The following is an 11,147-nucleotide window of genomic DNA, read 5'->3' as shown; positions in this document are numbered from 1 at the left end:
GACAGAACTTCATAAACTGGCTAGAGTCCTGCTGAGCCATGGCTTAAAAACAACTGCTGGGCAGAAAACCATCCAATGCCATGTCAAACTGTCTTGTGGTAAAAGTAGCTTGACAAGAACAGTTACAAATGTGAAGATTTGGAAATTGAGTTCTTTGTCTAGTGCCAGCTGTCAATGTGTTGAATTTCACACCCTGGAGTACAACAGGGAAGAAGCATCATGCAAACATCTGTTCTGAACAATTTCAGCCTTTCCGGCCTCCTTTGCCAGAAAATGTGTGAAAAAAAAGAAAGTAAGCAAAATGTGTGAGAACTGTTATACTTTTATACTATTTACATGGTTGCATGGTCTTTGAGCACTCTCTTTTCACAGTTTGCTGCGTCTAATCTCAACTGACGTTCATCATGTGGAATTCAATAGGCTGGAAAACTCAAACTCATTACACTGTTACCAGACTGCTTTGCATAAAATGTGCTCAGAGATGTTGACAGATGCCTTTACCATAGTTGGTGGCTGTTTCACCAAAGCAAGTTGTGCCTACTGTAGTTACTGTAGTCCATTTGGGGAAGACAAACTTTGATCATTATTGCAGTTGTGAACTGGAGTTACTGGACTTATTACTTGATTTGTCTTTTTCTGCTCTCAAAAAGAAGGTGAGGTCGGAATTATATGTGAGAGGTTAAATATTGATCCCAAAGACAAGAGTGTAGTAATTGCGACCGCAAGTTACTATGAAAAGCTCCACCGGCTGTCTGTCTGTCTGTCTGTCCGTCTGTCCGTCACGTCACACTTTTGCCCTACTCTTGTCTCCGGCACCGTTGCCCCTATCCATGCCAAACTTTGAACACACACTCCTTGGATGGCAACTCACAACCTCCACCCCTCATTTCTCACATGGCCCTCTTCTAGCGCCACCATGAGGCCGATTTTTGAAAAACATTTTTGGACACATGCTCCTACAGAATTTGGCCTAAAATCACACAAAGCGGTACACAGTATCTCTAAAGTAATGGAATATCCCTGACGACAGTCATTGTCACATGACTCATGACATGAGATCATTGTACCTTGTGAAAACATATTGTTTTTGCAGCAAACAGTGACATTTGTAACATTTGTGGCACTGAATATTAAGTGAATATTCTTCATGTGTTGCCAATTTGCCAATTTGGAAGCACCTTCCTTGGCATAGTGTGCATGCAAAGTTTGATGCAGATCGGTTTTGCTGTTCACAGATGGACAGACAGACAGAAGGATACACACAAGCAGGGGAGAAAAAATTATCTCCACCTGCAGAGATAACAGATAAGTGTGTTTTAATGATCCCATGCCATTTCTGTTAAATTATATATTTATGATATATTACCAGTAAGATGCCTAAGGGCGAGGTGGCCATCTGTTGGCCATATGGATTCTGTTAGTGTGGTTCTCCTAACAGGGCATCATCTGGGATATAATCCCTTTATGCCCATATATGGAGATCCCTAACAGAATCGTTTTATGCCCATATATGGAGATCCCTGCTCTGAGTATCTGACATCACTGTGATGTCACCAGTGGTGCAATGGTGATTCAATGTTTGGGGGGTCGCGAACGTTGCTCAACACCTACTATACAGGTCTATTGATATGCATATAGGCTTGTTTCTTTGTTAAAACACTTGGGGGGGTGCGAGACCCAGGCTCAGAAAAGATATGGGTCGTCGGGGGAGCGCGACCCAAGACTACGGCAACACTGGATGTCACATGTTTATGTCCATTATGGAGATCCCTGCTCTGAGTATCTGACATCACTGTGACATCACCTGTGATGTCACAGTGATGTGTCAGGGGAACCACAGTGTCAGGCGTTACCCGTACATGGACAAGCTGTGACGGTTCTGATAGTAAACTGCGTCCTACAGTCGCAATAATATATATACCCTCCCTGCAGATCTGATGCGTTACTTTTGTTCCAGAATATGTTACGTATGTCTAGTCTTGGCACTGAACAACAGGGTCTAATGGCTATCATGTGTTTTAACATTTCGTGTGAACATGAGAGTGGTGACTGTGTGGTCGGTTTTAGAATGTGTAAATATTACTCTGCAACTCATGCATGTTATATGTCACATACCGGTAGGCATGTTGCATGATTGTCATACATGGAGTTAACATATGACTCATATGTTAACTCCATGTACAGGCATCCATGTGCAATATGAACTCAGACCCCTTTAAGCACGCACTTGTGGCATTCTGTATTGCAGTTTGCAAAAATAATTTAACAAATACTGTATGTGTTAACTGAAATTTTGTGCAAATTCAGAATGTTCACATTGGCAGTCAGCCATTGTCTGGAGTGGGAGTTGGGGTCATCGCAGTAGTGTATTGAGTAGGATGCATTTTTACAGATCTCTTAGCTCATAATGATCATGGAGCAAATATATGTAGTAAAGGTTACTGTTTTATTTAAAAGTGCAGTGGACCTTCGAAATTGTGTACAAAACACACCCTGACACAAAAGTACATTTTTCATTGTGTGTTAGGATGAATTATTCTGTGACCAATGAAAGATTTTGCCATCACAATCCCTGAGCTGCTCAGCAACGTCCTTGTTTCAACTGTCCACCAAAGGTGTTTATGTCTGTCATTGCAGTTATATGTAACGCATGACAAATTTAGCTACAGTACGTACAGTATCATGTTTTTTGAGTCGTGGTTGGATCTAGATTCTTTGGGGTCCACCCTCTCCCACCCAACCAGCTTCAGTCACGAGTCACGACCACATTCTTTTGGCTGTAGGTAGGTGGGTCAGCACACAACGGGTGGCCTTGCTGCTATATTTATCGTGTGTGTGAAGTGTGCGTGCGTGCATGCGTGCGTGTGTTTGTGTGTGCGCGCGAGTGTGTGTGTCTCTGTGTGTCAGACTGTCCATGATACTGACTTGTTACTGATGACATCCCATGCCAATTGTGACACATGCATACAGTGCACGTCCTTCCTGAGACTATGCTGACATGATCTGCTACCTTTCAGATTTATCGTTGTGTAGAATTCATCCTACATTACTGTTCAGTTTCATGTACGTTGACTGCCAACTTGTGTAAACATTACTGAACTTACTTCCTCTCATGAAAGACTCGCGAAAGTGAATTTGGGTCAGCAAACACCACTCACCTTTGATTGAAAGGTGCAACTAAAGATATCGACAAGGAATTAACGATCATACATTGAAGATTACACAGAAATCTGTTGATTTATGTACAGGATCTTACGGAGATTGGATTTGGGTGGATCATGCATTTTGATTGCACACATATTGCATTGCGAGGCTTTTACATTGTAATGTCTGGTGATGACAACAACATGCCCACACCAATGATTCGCGATACGATGAAACCAATGCAGAATGTTGCAGAGAAATGTTGCAGAGAAATGTTGCAGCGCTCTGAATTACCCAGTTGCAGGTCGCTTCATGCCAGCTTATTGACTTGCAAGTGATTCAACTTGTCCAATCGCAACACAAGTCTGATCACAAGCACTTACGTGTAGTGCAGGGGTCAGCAACCTTTTTGAAATGAAGTGCCATGTTTTTATTTTCTAGAGTGTCAGTGTGCCAAATCAACATACATTTTAATGACAAATATTTTGATTGGCAGGACACGATCATTAGACCCAGATTAATAATTCACCTATCTCCCTGACTCCCTCCCCAGTCAGAGTTCAGAGTTTTAATGAATGTAGAATTTTGTGCAAGATGTAATTTGCTATAAATGACCTAACTTCATTTAATTGAGCACGTTTAAAAAAAAAAAAGTTTTTAAAACAAAAATCCTCTCTCTCACACTTCTGCCAGTGTGCCAGTGATCACCTTCCCCTGTGCCAATGTTGGCACCCGTGCATAAGGTTGCCTACCCCTGGTGTAGTGTCTCCCCCCCCCCCCCCTCTCACTGGAAGAAGAAGAAAAAGAGAAAGAAAAGAAAGCATAAAGTGTATAGGCTACTTTTTTTTTTTACATTACATTACATTAGGTTGACGTGCTATGGAAACAGTAAACTATGTCTGCTCCTCGCCTCGATGTGTCTGTTATGTCTGTCACTGTCCAATTCAGGCACTGCCCCGTCTGCTGTTTAAATCCCATATCCCGGAGGGACTGTGACAATACCATTGCTGAGGAAAGGCCATTCAGTCACAGCTTGGCACCTGGATGTGGTGTGTCCCGTTTTTTAAACCACAATTTTAGGATTCTGTTCCAAGTGGTTGCAAGGAGAGTTGTGAATCTTCTTTCGTGTGGGTGCGTAGCGTTGTTCCGACGTCTCATTACCCTGACGTTGCGTTCGTCCGACTCTCCCCATTACTAACATTATCTCTAACCCTAACCCTAACCGCATGCGTAGCCACGTAGTTGGAGAAATGAAAGGCCGGACTTTCATAATCCTCTGCTTTCGTGTATCGTCGTCATATATCCAGCTCAGTGTCACAAAGCCACGCTCTTGTCTCTGGTCCCACTTGGAAGAGGCCAGCCTCTGAAGGAGTACAGAGGACTGGTGGTGATTATGTGTTTGGCAGTCTGCTCAGGCTCGCCACACTGCGCTGTCTTCCAGGCACAGCTCCTTCATGGACGATTTGAAGCGACCAACCGTTCGGAGGCGGTTCAGCAGGTTGCAATGGTGTGGGGTAGATGTTCTCCTTCGACTCCATTCACCTTGTGAATCATTGATGTGGAGCTTAACATGGTCACTGTCATTGATGTGTCCTACTCCCTATAAAGTCTATAACATTGTTATCACATGCCCCAGACAGAGAGAAAGATGGTGAGAGGTAGGGCTTGCCTCCTGGCAGAGATTTGCGCTCAACTGAGCACCCCATTCTAGTCTCTGTGAGAGTCTACTGCTGGAGGCTATGGAGACAACTACGATGTCCCTATTTCCAGCCACAGGACCATCTGTTTCATTTCATTCAGCAACATATTGCAATAACAGAAGGCATCTTCTCAACTAATGAAGTTATACTGTATTTTATTTGATCTTCTTCTCAAATTGCCATCTACACTTGGCCACTGATATTCAATCCCTGCCCCCTCCCCTCTCTTACCTTGAACATGGTGACAAGCCCATGCCTGTCCCTGTCACACAATTGTGTCACCTTATAAAGGGACCACCTGTTTACCAATGCATGCCATCAGGGGTGTCGCACCAAATTCTGGGCCCTGGGTACTTTAACTATTGAAAAATAGCAGATATACAAGCTCACAGCGCGGCACCGAGTGCCGCGCTGCAAGCTTGTAGATCTGCTATTTTAGAAAAATCTTGAATATTTGTGCAAGTCTGGATATTTCAAATCCTTCTAAGGTTTTTTGAAAACCCTATGTCAGTGGTGCTCAAACTTTTTCATGTGAAGGACCCCCAAAATGATATGTATTTGGCCACAGACCCCCATCTCAAAATATTTAGTTCCAGGGACCCCCCAGAAGCAAAATTTGAGTTACAAATGTTTGCTTAAAAAATACATGTATTCAAAGATTTGCACACATTTTCACGATTTTCTCAAAAATAGCAGATCTACAAGCTTGTGCTCTGAGCTTGTATATCTGCTATTTTTTCAATAGCTAAAGTATATAAAATAATTAAGGCCCCTCCACCTTGGGCCCTAGTAACTCAGTCCCACTTCCCCCCCCCTTGTGACGCCCCAGCATGCCAGGACTCTTTAGTTGGTGTATAGTCTATACTACAAACAGGCCACTGCTCTGTTGACTTGACTTGACTCCTACAATTGTATTACTGGTGGAATGTGTCCAAACAGCCCCCGTACAATCCAGTGCTAATGCAGGAATAATTAATTATTGGGTATGTGCATGGCTGTCTGGCAGTGCAGGATCAACACTTTCGCATATTGATGAACCTTGCAATCAGTATGCACATGAGCAGCTGGGCCCGTGATTTTCTACTACATGCTGATTAATGGATTGGACAAATTTGAAATTATGCATAATTAGTTTTTTTTAATCAACCTATTTGATCAACACCTGTCATAAAAAAGAGGAGGGAAAAGCAGTCATACATCACGGCCAAACCAGCAGTATTCTAGCTATCTCCTCAGATACTGTAACTTTGTTCGTTGGGGAGACTGATCAGGCTGTTATCAGGAATTTAACCCAGGCCTCTGTGATGTAACAAAACGTAATAATCTATTGTGTAGGCTATGTAATTATGCAATCTGGGAACCCATTTTTGTTCCTTTTCATTTAATCTGTTCTTGACAGATTAGTAATAGTAATTATGTAATGCAGGGGTGGGCAACTTTGATGATGGCGTGGGCCACTATATTTTCACATTCACTCCAGAGGGCCACATTGCATATTGCTACGTCCTACTTTGCCATTCTAGTATCTCATACAAAAGAAGCAAAAATAGCAGATCTACAACGCATCTCGCTGCGATGCGTTTTGATCCTGAAATGTAACATTTCAAACACATTTTGTATATATTCATGTTAATTTTATGAATCTAAATACAAATACATTGGACATAAAAAAAGACATTTTAATACTACTATTAAGCTACTAATACAGTATAGACTGAAGGAATTAAAGCAGATCATGTTTGGAATTAACAGCTGAAATCAATAATATATCAGTATTCCGGTATTAACCTCCGGGCCGCATTAAGTGAAGGGCCGCCAGTTGCCCATGTATGATGTAATGTAAAGTTATTCTGCTTGAGGCTACTTTGTTGGTAAAGTCTAAATAGAATCAGAAGTAGGCCTACTGTATGATGTTTTTGAGCGGTGCAAACCCCTCCTACGTTTCACGTGGTGTGTAGCCGTGGCCTATAGTAGCCTACGGATCTCCATGTATGGATATTCGTGCATGTGTATTAGCCACTTTTATTCGGTAGGAGGTACGGTATGGAGACCCCTGCTCGTACATAAAGTAACTGACGTCACGGACAGAACAGCCCATACAAGGAGATATGCACGTCTATCATTTTTGCACCGTTTCGCACTGGTGCGATTTTTACACACTTGAGCGGCAACATGCCTATCCTGGTGGGGGGGGGGGGGGGGGGGGGGGGGGGTCATTAGGAGATCTACAAGCTCACAAGTCACAATGCGTTCCGGCGAGTTGTGAGCTAGTAGATGTTCTAATTTACGGCTAATACATGGAAAAGGCGATCCAAGTAGCCTACAAGAGAGGGTTTAGTTAAACACTCAGTAGCATCAACAATCTTCTACCAATAGAGACAGATAGAACAGATGTAAGTGACTTTAGAGCAATAGTATAGACCTTTATTAATCCTGTGAGGGGAATTCTGTAGTCAAGCCAAGCCAAGCTTGGCGGTACTGTAATTGTGGTGCATAATTACATATCTGGTACTTCATTGAAACACTAGCACCCTGCTGTTCATTAATGGCCAACTGTTATTTGGCAATCAATCAAACAGCCGTGATGCCATTCCCCATAGACTGGATTAAGGACTTCCTCGTTGCCCATTAGCCCAAGATCTGACTACACTGTATTTAAAGTAGCTTACACAGAGATTAATATTGCCATAGAAATGTGGGATTTCCTTCTGTGTACGAAAATACTCCATATTTCTCATGGGCCTACTAAGAAAGCTACCTGAACAGTTATGTGGTTAGGAAAATCATGTTCCCACGTTAGGCCATAGCTCATGTAATTTATAATTACACACGCGCGTGCACGCACGCACGCACGCACGCACGCACACTATACTGACTAATTACTCATGCTTTTAAATGTGTCTTGTGAAAATTTTCAATCATAAACATTATTTTCAATCATAAACATGAAGGCCATGGCCTCCGTTGCCACTCAGTTTGGCCTTGTGCCAAACCAATGGCATGACTTGAGGCCACTGGCCTTAATGCCCCAGCTGACTGTACCACTTTCTCCTCTGTCTCTTTCTTGTCATGTATAGTCACCAGTATCTTTTCTTTGAGATTCTGAAATCTTAACTCCCCCAGTCCCCATCTTTAGACCAATCCAGTGACTTTGATTGGTGCAGAGCTGAGCATGGATCAGATTGTAAATAACATCATGTATCTATTTCACAGCAGATTAGGTTATCATGGGTGGTCGGGCGGTAGGGCGTGCAGGCAAATTGACAGTGGACGTCATAAATGTAACATGTAGACTTGCAAGGAGCACCTTTGGTCCGATCCGCGCCAATCTTGGCACAAACACAACAAATTCTTTAAATGGCCTTTGTGCCCTCAAAGGCCAAGTGGCCTTGACCCTAAAATGACGACATTCCAGGCCTGGTTGTTATACTCTTCTCTCAAATATTGATGCTCCACCTTTATACATTGTCTTGTTGTTATTTTGGACTTAAGGCCTATTGACAATTGTTTCAATCTACAACTTCACAATGCATCACACCGTGACATATTGTGAGTTTGTGGATCTACTATTTGTAAAATAAAAGAAGTGTTCACCATCAAAATGGCCTAAATGAAGAGGGGAGGGGGTGGGGGTGGGGGTGACCTACATAGAAAAACCTAACATCAGCACTCTGCGTGTTTTTGTCACTGATGCCATAAGGAACACTAACAAGCTGTCAGGATGTTAAGATGAGCTGGAATGTGAAAAAGTGTAGCCTTACACTGAACCAAAAAACATGCAGTGTTTGAGACCCCCTTACGTTATGTAGGTCACACTGTCGTTGGTTGGTGCTTTCAGTATACTTGCGTGTTCTGACCTATTTCTGCACCCAATTCTTTGATCAGAAAGTATTGATTTGCTCTCTAAAAGCACTTCCGTGCTTTCGCTGTACAATATATTGCACAATTTAAACCCATGATTTAAATTGTGGTCCATAGTTGACTTTTTAATATGATGCTGTAGGTCAGGTCCATGTCACAGTGACAAAACGGTTCTACCGACTGAGACGCCCACCAGGAAAAGGACCTACACTCAAATAAGAATTGATTACATTTGTGGTGCCTCAGAGATTAAAATGATTATTTATTTTTCTCTCATTCAGCTACAGCCCAACAACAGCCACTAAGGTCAAGCATCTCTCGCTGTCATAAGCTGCCAGGAAGATGGATGGCGTGTCGAGGGTGTTGGGTTTGACCTCCTCCACATTCGGACTCCAACGTAACGTTAAGCAGAGCCTCCTTTGACATCGGAGCTGCCGGCCTGATAGCCTCTTACATTTTTTCATTTGTCATTTCGTTTGACTGCTCAAATCCCTCTTTGAGTTGTAGCCTATATTTATTTATACACCGTCGTACGGCGGTGTCGCTTGCAGAAAATAAACGATCTATAAGCTTATACGACACGTCGTGATGCGACACGATTTGGGCTTGTAGATCTGCTGTTTTAGGCGCGCAACGATGTACGGCCAGTATAGATCAGGCTTTGCAGTATGTCTTCTTTACCAACCATGATAGCTTTTCTCCAAGTGATGATCTATCCGAGAATTCTTTGCACAGTAGGTGTGAGCAAACAGTTATGTGCTGTGTGACAACCTTTATCAATCTTTAAATATTAGTTTTATATGTAGGTCACACTGCCTGCTTTTGGAGACAAGTGCAAAACAATCTGTCTTGCTGAATGCCGTATACCAGGGGTCTTCAATGTTTTCAGACCAAGGTTCCCCTTCCTTGAGAGAGAGATGAAGCAGGGACCCCCCACAACCTGTTAATAGATTCCATATAGTTTCATTGTTTGACAGCACGATCATCATTGTGTTTTGGATTCATGTTAATTAGTTTTTTCAGATATTTAACCACTTGAGCCGTCACTACCTAATAAACTTGACCTTTCACTCTGTACTTAGTCTGCTCTTTTCCCCATCTACACCAAACCTCTTTGCCGAAAATAGCCTGCGAGGCGTTGTGAGCTTGTAGATCTGCTATTTTTGGCAGCAGTGATTGGAAGATTTGGAGGACCCCCTGTAGTAACTCTGAGGACCCCCTGTTGAAGACCCCTGCCATATACCAAATAAAAAAAAAGATTTGCTTTCATAAAAACATAACATAGGACAGATAGTAGATATACAGTAGACTGGATGAAATGTGGACAGAGATTGGGGGGGGGGGGGGGGGGGGGGGGGGATTGACACACAGCAAAGGTCGTCGGGATCGGGACTCTAACCCGCGACCCGCTGTCAGGCTGGATTAGCAGCTCTTAGGTGCCCAGACGGCTACGCCAGCCGTCCAGGCCAAAAACATTGTTTACCAGCTGGAGAAGGGATGGGTGAATGGACCGTAGTAAGCACAAACAGAAATCCCTTTAGGTCAACCCATTTAGACCGGAGGCCAAATCTAAAAACATCCATGTCTATTAATAAGATACATAAGAGTAAAACTTATGTTGTTTTGGCTTCCTTAAGGCAGTGCAGCTGTATGTATTATGTAAGGGATAACATCTCGCAGAGCAGTCATTATCGAGTGATAGGAGCCCGACAGGTTGATATGCCACCGACGCGATAGCGGAGGTGGCATATCAACCTGAAGGGCTCCTATCACTCAATAATGACCGCTGAGTGAGATGTTATCCTGCTTATCACCCGGCTACTCAATAAAATTAATAATTTGACCCAAAACTAAAAACAAAACAAAGTATTTCCATGTTTACAGACTGCTGAAAGTGTTCCACAAGTGTATATTTTTCAAAACATTCTTGAGAGCAACGTTTGTGTGTTTGTTTACATGGCTGACATGTTGGATTCGGCACTAAAATTCATGCAGCGCAGCCTGAATGCAGCAGGTGCTCTGAGCCCTTGATTAGGCAGCGGTGCATTATAGAGCGGAGCGGTCATTATTCACCTATAATTCACCGCTGATTTCAGCGCTTGACCAATCAGAATCAAGCATTCAACCAAGCCGGGTAATAAAACAATAATAACAACAGCACAACAACTCGCGATGCGAGGCGTTGTGTGCTTGTAGATCAGCTATTTTCACTATTTTAAATCATTTTTAAAATGATAAATACAAAACAAACGGTTTTGGACATAGAAGGTTTCCACCGACAACAACGATTTTCTAGTGTGAAGTGTGAAGTTGTTTGTTTGACTACTTTCATGGCAGATCCCTGAAGAGCATTTATGCCTGGTGATGATTGGAACAACATTGTGCCTGTGGCCCCTGGGGGACCCTGGCGGACCCCTGCACAGTGATTGTGCCAAGTTTAGT

The sequence above is a fragment of the Nannobrachium achirus genome (assembly GCF_963921795.1).
Source record: "Nannobrachium achirus genome assembly, chromosome: 6".
In the NCBI taxonomy this organism is placed as follows: Eukaryota; Metazoa; Chordata; class Actinopteri; order Myctophiformes; family Myctophidae; genus Nannobrachium; species Nannobrachium achirus.
This window is presented reverse-complemented; position numbering follows the sequence as displayed.